Below are 14,829 nucleotides of genomic sequence, written 5' to 3'. Positions count from 1 at the left end.
AACTCAATTCTTCAACGAATTAGAAAGTGCAATCTGCAAATTCATCTGGAATAACAAAAAACCTAGGATAGCAAAAACTCTTCTCAAGGATAAAAGAACCTCTGGTGGATTCACCATGCTGGACCTAAAGCTCTACTACAGAGCAATTGTGATAAAAACTACATGGTACTGGTATAGTGACAGACAAATAGACCAATGGAATAGAATTGAAGACCCAGAAATGAACCCACACACCTACGGTCACTTGATCTTCGACAAGGGAGCTAAAAACATCCAGTGGAAGAAAGACAGCATTTTCAACAAATGGTGCTGGCACAACTGGTTGTTATCATGTAGAAGAATGCGAATCAATCCATTCCTATCTCCTTGTACTAAGGTCAAGTCTAAGTGGATCAAGGAACTTCACATAAAACCAGAGACACTGAAACTTATAGAGGAGAAAGTGGGGAAAAGCCTTGAAGATATGGGCACAGGGGGAAAATTCCTGAATAGAAAAGTAATGGCTTGTGCTGCAAGATCGAGAATTGACAGGTGGGACCTCATGAAACTGCAAAGCTTCTGCAAGGCAAAAGACACCATCAATAAGACAAAAAAACCACCAACAGATTGGGAAAGGATCTTTACCTATCCTAAATCAGATAAGGGTCTAATATCCAATATATATAAGGAACTCAAGAAGGTGGACTCCAGAAAGTCAAATAACCCCATTAAAAAATGGGGCTCAGAACTGAACAAAGAACTCTCACCTGAGGAATACCGAATGGCAGAGAAGCACCTGAAAAAATGTTCAACATCCTTAATCATCAGGGAAATGCAAATCAAAACAACCCTGAGATTCCACCTCACACCAGTCAGAATGGCTAAGATCAAAAATTCAGGTGACAGCAGATGCTGGCGAGGATGTGGAGAAAGAGGAACACTCCTCCATTGTTGGTGGGATTGCAAGCTTGTACAACCACTCTGGAAATCAGTCTGGCGGTTCCTCAGAAAATTGGACATAGTACTACCGGAGGATCCAGCAATACCTCTCCTGGGCATATATCCAGAAGATGTCCCAACCGGTAAGAAGGACACATGTTCCACTATGTTCATAGCAGCCTTATTTATAATAGCCAGAAGCTGGAAAGAACCCAGATGTCCCTCAACAGAGGAATGGATACAGAAATTATGGTACATTTACAAAATGGAGTACTACTCAGCTATTAAAAAGAATGAATTTATAAAATTCCTAGCCAAATGGATGGACCTGGAGGGCATCATCTTGAGTGAGGTAACACAATCACAAAGGAACTCACACAATGTGTATTCACTGATAAGTGGATATTAGCCCAAAACTTAGGATACCCAAGATATAAGATACAATTTGATAAACGCATGAATCTCAAGAAGAATGAAGACCAAAGTGTGGACACTGTGCACCTTCTTAGAATTGGGAACAAAACACCCAGGGAAGGAGTTACAGAGACAAAGTTCGTAACTGTGATGAAAGGATGGACCATTTAGAGACTGCTGTATCCAGGGATCCATCCCATAATCAGCTTCTAAACGCTGACACCATTGCATACACTAGCAAGATTTTGCTGAAAGGACCCAAATATAGCTGTCTCTTGTGAGATGATGCCGGGGCCTAGCAAACACAGGAGTGGATGTTCACAGTCAGCTATTGGATGTATCACAGGGCTCCCAATGGAGAAGCTAGAGAAAGTACCCAAGGAGCTAAAGGGATCTGCAACCCTATTGTTGGAACAACATGATGTACTAACCAGAACCCCGGAGCTCTTGTCTCTAGCTGCATATGTATCAAAAGATGACCTAGTCAGCCATCAATGGAAAGAGAGGCCCATTGGACTTGCAAACTTTATATGCCCCAATATAGGGGAATGCCAGGGCCAAAAGAGTGGGAATGGGTGGGTAGGGAAGTGGGGGGCGCTATGGGGGACTTTTGGGATAGCATTGGAAATGTAATTGAGGAAAATATGTAATAAAAATATTAAAAATTAAAAAAAATCTCAATGGAAGCACCATCAACAGAATAGATGATATAGAAGATAAAATATTAGAGCTTGAAAGCAAGGTAGAAAAATTGGATCATTCAATCAAGGGAAATGATAAAGTTTTTAAAACTCATAAGGGGAGCATTCAGAATCTTCAGAAAACCATTTGGGAAAAGATCCAAAGACATGCATTATTAGGCATGGAAGAAAATTAATTCCTGTTCAAAGGCATAGAAAGTGTATTCACGGAAATCAGAGAAGAAAATTCCCAAATCTAAGGAAAGAGATGTCAACTCAGGAGTAAGGGACAGACAAAATATCAGATAGGCAGAACCACAAAAGAAATCTTCATGTCACAATAAAAAAAATAAAATAAAAACCAGACAAAAAGGGTCTAAAAACTGTCAAGAAAGAAGAACCAAGTCACTTATAAAAGCATGTCCCATCAGAGGAACAGCTGATTTCTCAATAGAATCTTTGAAAGCCAGGAGAGACTAGAGCAATAAACTTAAGTATAGAAAGAGCATGACTATCAACCAAGGTTACTACTACCACCAGTAAAGCTATCCATCATAATTAAAGGAAAATGAAGATTTTCTATGAGAAAAAAAAATGACTAAAGAAGTTTCTGACCAAAGAAACTCTACAGAGAGTAGTGGAAGAATATTTCAGACTGAAGAAAAAGATGAGCACACTGATGTGGCTAAGATTTCAGGATAGCATTTTTTGCAAAATATGACTTAGTATGACTAAGTATGACTAAGGTAACAAATACTATAAAATCAATGAAAATGACAGCAATTAAAGCATATAATTCAATATTAAGTCTGACTATTAATGGTTTCAATACCACAATCAAAAGACAAGAGATAGCCAATAAGATCTGATAATAGGATCCAACCCTATGTTATCTACAAGAAACATTTCATCTTCATAGATAAAGACTACCTTAGAATGAAAGAATAAAATTCTAAGCAAATGGGAGCAAGAGAAAAACAGGTGTAACTATTCTAATGTCTTACAAAATACACTGCAACCCAAATCAAATAAGAGGAAATAAAGACCATCTAGTTCTGACCAAGGGAGCAATCCACCAAGAAGACATTATAATTCTAATACAAATACTATAATTCTAAACATACACATCAAACTTAGGTACGCTCAATTTCTTAAAAACAAAAACAAAACCCCACACTATGAGGCACTAAGCAACAATACACTAATACAGTAATAGATTACTTTAGTACCCTAGTTCTACATCTTCAGCAAATGGTGCTAATCTAACTTGATGTCAGCACGTAGTAAAATTCAAATAATTCCATATTTACCACCTTGCACAAAACTCAGGTCCAAATCCACCAAGGACCTCAGCATAAAACCAGATATACTGAATTTAATAGAAGAGGAAGTAGGAAATAACCTTGAATGCACTGGTACAGGAGACAATTTCCTGAACAGAACACCTATGGTTTAGGCTCTAAGATCAACAATTGATAAATGGGACCTCATGAAACTGAAAAGCTTCTGTAAGGCAAAAGACACTGTTAATAGGAAAAAACTGCAGAGTACAGATTAGAAAGAATCTTCACTAAGCCTACACCTGATAGAGAGCTAATATCTAAAATATATAAAGAACTCAAGGAGTTATATTATAACAAACAAAATTATCCAATTTAAAAGTAGGGTACAAAGATAAACAGAGAATCGTTAACAGAGGAATCTCAAATGGCCCAGAAGCACTTAAAGAAATGTTGAACATCCTTTGTCATCAGAAAGATGCGAATCAAAACAACTCTGAGATTCTATCTTACATCAGAATGACTATGATAAAAAACAAACAAACAAAAAAATCCTCAAGGGACAGCATATGCTGCTAAGGATGTAGAACAAGGGGAATACTCCCCCACTGCTGCTGGGATTGCAAAGTGAAACAACCACTCTGGAAATCAATCTGATAGTTTCTCAGAAAATCGGAAATAGTTCTACCTGAAGACTCAGCTATACCACTCTTGGAAATATACCCAAAAGATGCCCCACCATGCCACAGGGGGACATGTTCCATTATGTTCATAGCATCTTTATTCTTATTAGCCAGAAACTGAAAGCAACCCAGAAGTCCCTCAACCTAAGAATGGTTCAGAATATGTGGTTCATTTACACAATGGAATACTACTCAGCTATTAAAACAAGGACATCATGAGTTTTGAAAGTAAATGGATGGAACTAGAAAATATCATCCTAAGTAAGTAACCTAGACTCAAAATGACACGCATGGTATGTACTCACTGATAAGTGGATATTAGCCATAAAGTACAGGATACCCACAATACACCCCACAAACCCAAAGAAGCTAAGTCAGAAGAAAACCAGCGAGGATGGTTGTATCTCATTTAGAATGAGGAATAAAATAGTCATAGAAGGCAAAGGGGGAGAGGGAACTTGTGGGAAAGGGGGTGAGGAGGAGAAGAAGGTGTCAGGATCAGGTGTGGGGAGAGACAGGAGAGAGGGCCAGAGGGTCATAAGAATGAATGGAAATCTACAGCCATTGAAGGCAGGGAAATGGGGGGAATCTCTAGGAAGTCCTAGAGACCTGGGATGAAGGAAGCCTCCCTGGGGTCAATGCAGGTAACCTTAGCCAAGAGGCCTAACTTTGGGAATATAGAACCTGAAGAAGCCATTCCTATATTGAGGCAGTACCTCCAGTGGAGGGATAAGGACACCAATCCACTCACAAAACTTTCAACCCAAACTTGTCTGGTCTAAAAGGAATACGGGGACAAAGGTGGAGCAGAGATTGAAAGAATGAACCAATAACCAGCCCAATTCAAACGGGCAAGCAGCAGTATCTGACACTGTAAATGATACTGTTATGCTTATAGACAGGAGAATAACATAATTGTCCTCTGAGAGGCTCTACGCAGCTGCTGACTGACACAGATGCAAATGCCTGCAGCCAAACATTAGAGAGAGGTCAGGGACCCTTATGCAAGAGTTGGGTGAAAGATTGAAGGCCCTATAGGGGATAGGAACTCCACAGGAAGACTAACAGAATCAACTAACCTGCAACCCTGGGAGTTCCCAAAGACTGAGCCACAAGCCAAAGAGCATACATGGACTGGACAAAGGCCCCCCTAACACGTAGCAGAGGTACAGCTCACTCTTCATGTTGTTCCTCACCAACTGGAGTGGGGGTATTCCTAAAGATGTTGCCTGTCTGTGGAATCTATTCCCCTAACTGGGCTGCCTTGTATGGTCTCAGTGGGAGAGGAGGCACCCAATCCTGCAGAAACTTGATGCCCCAAGGTCGGGGGAAACCTAGGGGGCCCACCTTCTCAGTGAAAAACTGTAGGGACTGTGGGAGGGGACAGCAATTGGAATGTAGATAAATAAATGAATAAAATTGAAAAAATAATACAAAAATCACAAATAAATAACTTAAATGTACCTCAAGAGTTTGGTAAAGCAACAAACAATAAAACACAAAAATAGCCTATGAGAGGATAATCAAAACTAGGTCACCAATTAATGAAATTGAAACAAACAAGTAGAAAACAATACCAAAAAAAAAAAAAAAAAGAGAGAGAGAGGACCCAAATAAATGGATTTAGAGATTGGTTGGAATCCTTCACATAACAGAACAAGAAATTCAGAGTCATAAGACCATTTTAAAGGGTGCTCAACATCCCCAGACATCGTGAAGTGCAAGTTAAAACCACTTTGAGAATTGATCTTACTGTAGTCAGAGTGGCTGACTCTATAATCAAGGAAATGACAGCATATGCTGGTGAGGATGTGGAAAAAGAAGAACCCTCATTCACTGCTGGTGGGAGTGCAAACCAGTACACTCTATGGAAGTCAGTATGGAGAGTGTTATAAAGGTGAGGATAGAATGACCACATTACTCAGCTCCATCACTCTCGTAGCTGGGCCTGTGCCAAAGGACCTATGGCACAGATACTTAACTCATTGTATGTTTATTTTGCTCTATTATTGTTATATATGTTGTACAATGGTATTTTATTTAGCTGTAATTAAAAATTAAACTTTCAAACGAATGGATAGAACTAGGGAAAGTATTTTCTGAAAGGTAAAACAGGCACAGAAAAACAAACGCTGCTTGATCTCCTTCCTAAGTGGATCCTAGCTTAGGATGGCTAACTTTGTATGTTCAAATTGGAGTTTAGACAAAGTCAGGAAGCTAGAAAGAGGGCGTGTGAAGGGTGTAGTTTAAAAGAGAGGGATAATAGAGTGTCTGGAATATAAAAGTAGAGAAGGAGTATACATGGGGACTGGAAAGCAGGAATGTGTGAGAGGACTATGAAAAGAAAAGAATGGAAAATAGGTAACCTAAACAAAATAGCTATGAGAATAAAATACATAAAAACCTCTTATCTCACAACCCCCCATCTCATAACCAAATTTAAAACGCATAGTTTATAATTATTAAATAGAAATTAAGGGAAGTTGCCTTACATGACTAGAGAGCACAATTTCCTGAAGCCAAGAGTTAAGAGGAAACCCAGGGCCAGAGTAGGATATCTCCTTGTTGCTCAGGGAAGCCTTAGAGGCTCCCTAAAGTGATATAAGCTCTTACCACTGCTCTTGGTGACCCTTTAGAACTTGATGAGCACTTGTGCTAGAAGTACAACTGGGAGCAGAGGAGAAGACCCCCCGTGCTGTTTAGAAATCAAATGGTGCTTGACTGGGGCTAATACACCACCTCACTTTCAGGCTCTTCCAGGCTCTGCTGTGATTTTTTTCCTGCTTAATTTTTTTGTAATACAAGCAAATGCTCATAATTTAGGAGACCTACTCAGAGGTTCCCTTTTATATTAATTGTCATGATGCCCTGAAATGGTTCTGCACATTATTAATCATGGATATCCTGGGAGGCCTCAGCTGCTTCCTATATTAGACAAAATGAGTCAGATGCCTGTCACTGGTTAGAGCTTCATGTCTCTTACAGCGATGGGTAGATGTAAGTGGAAGATGCCTTGCCTAGCACATGTGAGGTTCCATATTTGATCCTCAGCAGCAGCGCAACAACAACAACACACACGCACACACACACACACATTTTGTTTTAGGTTTAGTTCTGGCAAACACTTGCTGCTTACATTATCACCAACAAACACATGGTGAGTGTAATTGTCTAGTTCACACATCTTTTCCCAGATTGGGAACACATAGAAGCTGAAGACTAAGTAGTCAAAACACTTCCAAGTTTATACCATTCTGATTGAATATGGAGGAATTGTTCCCAGTAATTTGCTGACCTGGACCAGCTATCTCAATCCATAGTCACTTCTCTGGGTGCATGACTGTCCTTGATGTTTTCCTCAAACGCAACAACAGCTTGTCATCCTTCCTTTACAATGATTTCCCATGGCATTTAAAATAGTAATTAAATTCTATGAACTATAAATGCCACACGATCTGGGCCCTGCCAACCTCCCCTTATATCAGCTTTTCCACTTGGCCATTTCCTATTGTAATAAGCAATATAGAGTTAGCCTTTGAGACCTTTGCATTCAGCATTCCCTCCTCTGAGAATGTGGTTCCTGGAAAGCCCTTGTGGTTCCTGGAGCCTCAATCACTCCATCATTTATACAGCTGCAGAATAGTGTCTTCCCAGAGATTTGTTCCCTGTTTACTTCATCTAATACTAGCCAATCACCTACAGGTCCACCAAATCTCATTCTCTCATCCTCGATGTTCTTTATTTTTAGACCTACCAATAATCAGCAATTGTGTAATTCTTTCTATGTTGATTGTTGCTAAACTTTCAGTCCAGAATGTAAGATAAAGAAGGCAAGGAATCTTATGTTCCCTTTAGCCCTGGAACTTAAATAGCTCTGCCTGTTGCCTAGCAGCCACACATGCAATCTTTTATGGGCAAGACCCATGTGACATGAGTTTATTCCCCATAGACACTATCTTGGGTAACAGTCCTATCATTTTCAGTCTAATACTATTGCAATCCCTTCTCTAATATTAATGCCTACATAACGCCATACTGGGCTAAATCATTCTACACACTGACATCAACAAAATCAGTACCCTGCTATTATCCCACCTACCTTCTTGGAGTACCAAACACACCCATTCATACACTCACCTCCGGATGTGCAGAATTATCACAATAACTTCCCAGTGTTCCTCTAAGCAGATCTCCTAATCCAGCAGCTTTTATACTTTAACTGCTCTTCATCTGCCCTCACCTGACCTCGTAAACATAGTTTTAGAAAATACCCTTGATTCTTGACTCTATCTGGTCTTCATATTCAAATCCATATTTGAATATCCCTTTCTTTATAAATTCCCATTGGAGCCCAGCCAGAGGACAGTGACCTGCCCTGCAGGGAGCGCCATCTTGGCTCCGGGACTCCGCCGAACTTAGTCTGTACAGGTCAGAGTGAGGACCACAGAGGCAGACAGCTTCTGGGACAGGCGGGAGCCACAGAGCCGCTGAGGCAGCACCCTCTTGGGGCCGCAGACATCCGGCACCCTCCCAGCCGGAGGACAGTGACCTGCCCTGCAGGGAGCGCCATCTTGGCTCCGGGACTCCGCCGAACTTAGTCTGTACAGGTCAGAGTGAGGACCACAGAGGCAGACAGCATCTGGGACAGTCGGGAGCCACAGAGCCGCTGAGGCAGCACCCTTTTGGGGCCGCAGACATCCGGCACCCTCCCAGCCGGAGGACAGTGACCTGCCCTGCAGGGAGCGCCATCTTGGCTCCGGGACTCCGCCGAACTTAGTCTGTACAGGTAAGACTGAGGACCACAGAGGCAGACAGCTTCTGGGACAGGCGGGAGCCACAGAGCTGCTGAGGCAGCACCCTTTTGGGGCCACAGACATCCGGCACCCTCCTAGCTGGAAGACAGTGGTCTGCCCTGCACAGGAGCCCTCTGCCTCAGGAGCAGGGAGCACATCTTGGATCCAGGACTCCACTGAACTTAGGAACTTAGTCTGCACAGCTGAGAGTGTGCACCACAGAAGCCTACAGCTTCTGTGACCTGCCAAAGCAACACAGCATCTGGGAAAGGTCCTGTTTTCCGCCTTCTTCTTCAGCCAGGAGGAGGTCAAAACGCCAGATATCTGTACACCTTCCCTTTAAGAGGAAAGCTTGTCAGCAGGGAGTGCTCTAACCACTGAAACTCAGAGGAGAGAGCCTGTCTCCCAGCTCTGCTGACAGAGGATACTCAGAATCACCAGAAGAACAACCTCTGAACAGAGACAACTATAACAACTCCAGAGATTACCAGATGGCGAGAGGTAAAGGTAAGAATCTTACTAACAGAAACCAAGACCACTCACCATCATCAGGACCCAGCACTCCCACTTCGCCCAGTCCAGGGCACCCCAACACACCTGAAAAACTAGACCTGGATTTAAAAGCATATCTCATGATGATGGTAGAGGACATCAAGAAGGACTTTAAAGAACTACAGGAGAACATGGCTAAAGAGTTACAAGTCCTTAAAGAAAAACAGGAAAACACAACCAAACTGGTAGAAGTCCTTAAAGAGAAACAGGAAAACACATCCAATCAGATGATGGAAATGAACAAAACCATACTAGACCTAAAAAGGGAAGTAGACACAATAAAGAAAACCCAAAATGAGGCAACACTGGAGATAGAAACCCTAGGAAAGAAATCTGGAACCATAGATACCAGCATCAGTAACAGAATACAAGAGATGGAAGAGAGAATCTCAGGCGCAGAAGATTCCATAGAGAACATCGGCACAACAATCAAGGAAAATGTAAAATGCAAAAAGATCCTAACTCAAAACATCCAAGAAATACAGGACACAATGAGAAGACCAAACCTACGGATAATAGGAGTGGATGAGAATGAAGATTTTCAACTCAAAGGACCAGCAAACATCTTCAACAAAATTATAGAAGAAAACTTCCCAAATCTAAAGAAAGAGATGCCCATGAACATACAAGAAGCCTACAGAACTCCAAATAGACTGGACCAGAAAAGAAATACCTCCCGACACATAATAATCAGAACAACAAATGCTCTAAATAAAGATAGAATACTAAAAGCAGTAAGAGAAAAAGGCCAAGTAACATATAAAGGCAAGCCTATCAGAATTACACCAGATTTTTCACCAGAGACTATGAAAGCCAGAAGATCCTGGACAGATATTATACAGACACTAAAAGAACACAAATTCCAGCCCAGGCTACTATACCCAGCCAAACTCTCAATTAACATAGATGGAGAAAACAAAGTATTCCACGACAAAACCAAATTCACACATTATCTCTCCACGAATCCAGCCCTTCAAAGGATAATAACAGAAAAAAAACAATACAAGGACAGGAACCACGCCCTAGAAACAACAAGAAGGTAATCCCTCAAAAAACCTAAAAGAAGACAGCCACAAGAACAGAATGCCAACTTTAACAACAAAAATAACAGGAAACAACAATTACTTTTCCTTAATATCTCTTAATATCAATGGACTCAACTCCCCGATAAAAAGACATAGACTAACAAACTGGCTACACAAACAAGACCCAACATTTTGCTGCTTACAGGAAACTCATCTCAGAGAAAAGGATAGACACTACCTCAGAATGAAAGGCTGGAAAACAATTTTCCAAGCAAATGGCATGAAGAAACAAGCTGGAGTAGCCATTCTAATATCTGATAAGATTGACTTCCAACCCAAAGTCATTAAAAAAGACAGGGAGGGACACTTCATACTCATCAAAGGTAAAATCCTCCAAGAGGAACTATCAATCCTGAATATCTATGCTCCAAATACAAAGGCAGCCACATTCATTAAAGAAACTTTAGTAAATCTCAAAGCACACATTGCACCTCATACAATAATAGTAGGAGACTTCAACACACCACTTTCACCAATGGACAGATCATGGAAACAGAAACTAAAGAGGGACACAGAGAAACTAAGAGAAATTATGAATCAAATGGATCTGGCAGATATCTACAGAACATTCTATCCTAAAACAAAAGGATATACCTTCTTCTCAGCACCTCATGGTACCTTCTCCAAAATTGACCACATAATTGGTCACAAAACAGGCCTCAACAGATACAAAAATATTGAAATTGTCCCATGCATCCTATCAGATCACCATGGACTAAGGCTGATCTTCCATAACAAAATAAATAATAGAAAGCCAACCTTCACGTGGAAACTGAACAACACTCTTCTCAATGATACCTTGGTCAAGGAAGGAATAAAGAAAGAAATTAAGGACTTTTTAGAGTTCAATGAAAATGAAGCCACAACATACCCAAACTTATGGGACGCAATGAAAGCATTTCTAAGAGGAAAACTCATAGCTCTGAGTGCCTCCAAAAGGAAATTAGAGAGAGCACACATTAGCAGCTTGACAACACACCTAAAAGCACTAGAACAAAAGGAAGCAAATTCACCCAAGAGGAGTAGACAGCAGGAAATAATCAAACTCAGGGGCGAAATCAACCAAGTGGAAACAAGAAAAACTATTCAAAGAATCAACCAATCAAGGAGCTGGTTCTTTGAGAAAATCAACAAGATAGATAAACCCTTAGCCAGACTCACTAGAGGGCACAGGGAAAGCATCCTAATTAACAAAATCAGAAATGAAAAAGGAGACATAACAACAGATCCTGAAGACATCCAAAACACCATCAGATCCTTCTACCAAAGGCTATACTCAACAAAACTGGAGAACCTGGATGAAATGGACAAGTTCCTAGACAGATACCAGGTACCAAAGTTGAATCAAGATCAGGTTAATGATCTAAACAGCCCTATATCCCCCAAAGAAATAGAAGCAGTCATTAATAGTCTCCCAACTAAAAAAAGCCCAGGACCAGATGGGTTTAGTGCAGAGTTCTATCAGACCTTCAAAGAAGTTCTAATCCCAGTTCTTCACAAACTATTCCACAAAATAGAAACAGAAGGTACTCTACCCAACTCATTCTATGAAGCCACAATTACTCTGATACCTAAACCACAAAAAGACCCAACAAAGATAGAAAACTTCAGACCAATATCCCTTATGAATATTGATGCAAAAATCCTCAATAAAATTCTTGCTAACCGAATCCAAGAACACATCAAAACAATCATCCATCCTGACCAAGTAGGTTTCATCCCAGGGATGCAGGGATGGTTCAATATACGGAAATCCATCAACGTAATCCAGTATATAAACAAACTCAAAGACAAAAACCACATGGTCATCTCGTTAGATGCAGAAAAAGCATTTGACAAGATCCAACACCCATTCATGATAAAAGTCTTGGAAAGATCAGGAATTCAAGGCCCATACCTAAACATGATAAAAGCAATCTACAGCAAACCAGTAGCCAACATCAAAGTAAATGGTGAGAAGCTTGAAGCAATCCCTCTAAAATCAGGGACTAGACAAGGCTGTCCACTTTCTCCATACCTATTCAACATTGTACTTGAAGTCCTAGCCAGAGCAATTCGACAACAAAAGGAGATCAAAGGGATACAAATTGGAAAAGATGAAGTCAAAATATCACTTTTTGCAGATGATATGATAGTATATATAAGTGACCCTAAAAATTCCACCAGAGAACTCCTAAGCCTGATAAACAGCTTCGGTGAAGTAGCTGGATATAAAATTAACTCAAACAAATCAATGGCCTTTCTCTACACAAAGAATAAACAGGCTGAGAAAGAAATTAGGGAAACAACACCCTTCTCAATAGTCACAAATAATATAAAATATCTTGGCGTGACTCGAACTAAGGAAGTGAAAGATCTGTATGATAAAAACTTCAAGTCTCTGAAGAAAGAAATTATAGAAGATCTCAGAAGATGGAAAGATCTCCCATGCTCATGGATTGGCAGGATCAACATTGTAAAAATGGCTATCTTGCCAAAAGCAATCTACAGATTCAATGCAATCCCCATCAAAATTCCAAATCAATTCTTCAACGAATTAGAAAGTGCAATCTGCAAATTCATCTGGAATAACAAAAAACCTAGGATAGCAAAAACTCTTCTCAAGGATAAAAGAACCTCTGGTGGAATCACCATGCCGGACCTAAAGCTCTACTACAGAGCAATTGTGATAAAAACTGCATGGTACTGGTATAGTGACAGACAAATAGACCAATGGAATAGAATTGAAGACCCAGAAATGAACCCACACACCTACGGTCACTTGATCTTCGACAAGGGAGCTAAAAACATCCTTTGGAAGAAAGACAGCATTTTCAACAAATGGTGCTGGCACAACTGGTTGTTAACATGTAGAAGAATGCGAATCGATCCATTCCTATCTCCTTGTACTAAGGTCAAGTCTAAGTGGATCAAGGAACTTCACATAAAACCAGAGACACTGAAACTTATAGAGGAGAAAGTGGGGAAAAGCCTTGAAGATATGGGCACAGGGGAAAAATTCCTGAATAGAACAGTAATGGCTTGTGCTGTAAGATCGAGAATTGACAAGTGGGATCTCATGAAACTGCAAAGCTTCTGCAAGGCTAAAGACACCATCAATAAGACAAAAAAACCACCAACAGATTGGGAAAGGATCTTCACCTATCCTAAATCAGATAAGGGACTAATATCCAATATATATAAAGAACTCAAGAAGGTGGACTCCAGAAAGTCAAATAACCCCATTAAAAAATGGGGCTCAGAACTGAACAAAGAATTCTCACCTGAGGAATACCGAATGGCAGAGAAGCACCTGAAAAAATGTTCAACATCCTCAATCATCAGGGAAATGCAAATCAAAACAACCCTGAGATTCCACCTCACACCAGTCAGAATGGCTAAGATCAAAAATTCAGGTGACAGCAGATGCTGGCGAGGATGTGGAGAAAGAGGAACACTCCTCCATTGTTGGTGGGATTGCAAGCTTGTACAACCACTCTGGAAATCAGTCTGGCGGTTCCTCAGAAAATTGTACATAGTACTACCGGAGGATCCAGCAATACCTCTCCTGGGCATATATCCAGAAGATGTCCCAACCGGTAAAAAGGACACATGCTCCACTATGTTCATAGCAGCCCTATTTATAATAGCCAGAAGCTGGAAAGAACCCAGATGTCCCTCAACAGAGGAATGGATACAGAAATTATGGTACATTTACACAATGGAGTACTACTCAGCTATTAAAAAGAATGAATTTATGAAATTCCTAGCCAAATGGATAGACCTGGAGGGCATCATCTTGAGTGAAGTAACACAATCACAAAAGAACTCACACAATATGTATTCACTGATAAGTGGATATTAGCCCAAAACTTAGGATACCCAAGATATGAGATACAATTTGCTAAACGCATGAAACTCAAGAAGAATGAAGACCAAAGTGTGGACACTGTGCCCCTTCTTAGAATTGGGAACAAAACACCCAGGGAAGGAGTTACAGAGACAAAGTTCGTAGCCGTGATGAAAGGATGGACCATTTAGAGACTGCCGTATCCAGGGATCCATCCCATAAGCAGCTTCTAAACGCTGACACCATTGCATACACTAGCAAGATTTTACTGAAAGGACCCAAATATAGCTGTCTCTTGTGAGACGATGCCGGGGCCTAGCAAACACAGGAGTGGATGTTCACAGTCAGCTATTGGATGTATCACAGGGCTCCCAATGGAGAAGCTAGAGAAAGTACCCAAGGAGCTAAAGGGATCTGCAACCCTATTGTTGGAACAACATGATGTACTAACCAGAACCCCGGAGCTCTTGTCTCTAGCTGCATATGTATCGAAAGATGGTCTAGTCGGCCATCACTGGAAAGAGAGGCCCATTGGACTTGCAAACTTTATATGCCCCAATATAGGGGAATGCCAGGGCCAAAAGAATGGGAATGG

General features: G+C 40.8%; 1 protein-coding gene across 1 annotated transcript in view; it reads right to left on the bottom strand.

The window, feature by feature from the left end:
- The window catches only part of Myh15 (myosin heavy chain 15), a 167,664-nt gene that overhangs the window by 129,498 nt on the left and 23,337 nt on the right, over nt 1–14,829 (bottom strand). The gene's annotated exons all lie outside the window — the stretch shown is intronic.

Source organism: Mus caroli, unplaced genomic scaffold, assembly GCF_978045245.1.
Source record: "Mus caroli unplaced genomic scaffold, Mus_caroli_1 scaffold_17, whole genome shotgun sequence".
In the NCBI taxonomy this organism is placed as follows: Eukaryota; Metazoa; Chordata; class Mammalia; order Rodentia; family Muridae; genus Mus; species Mus caroli.
This window is presented reverse-complemented; position numbering and strand designations above follow the sequence as displayed.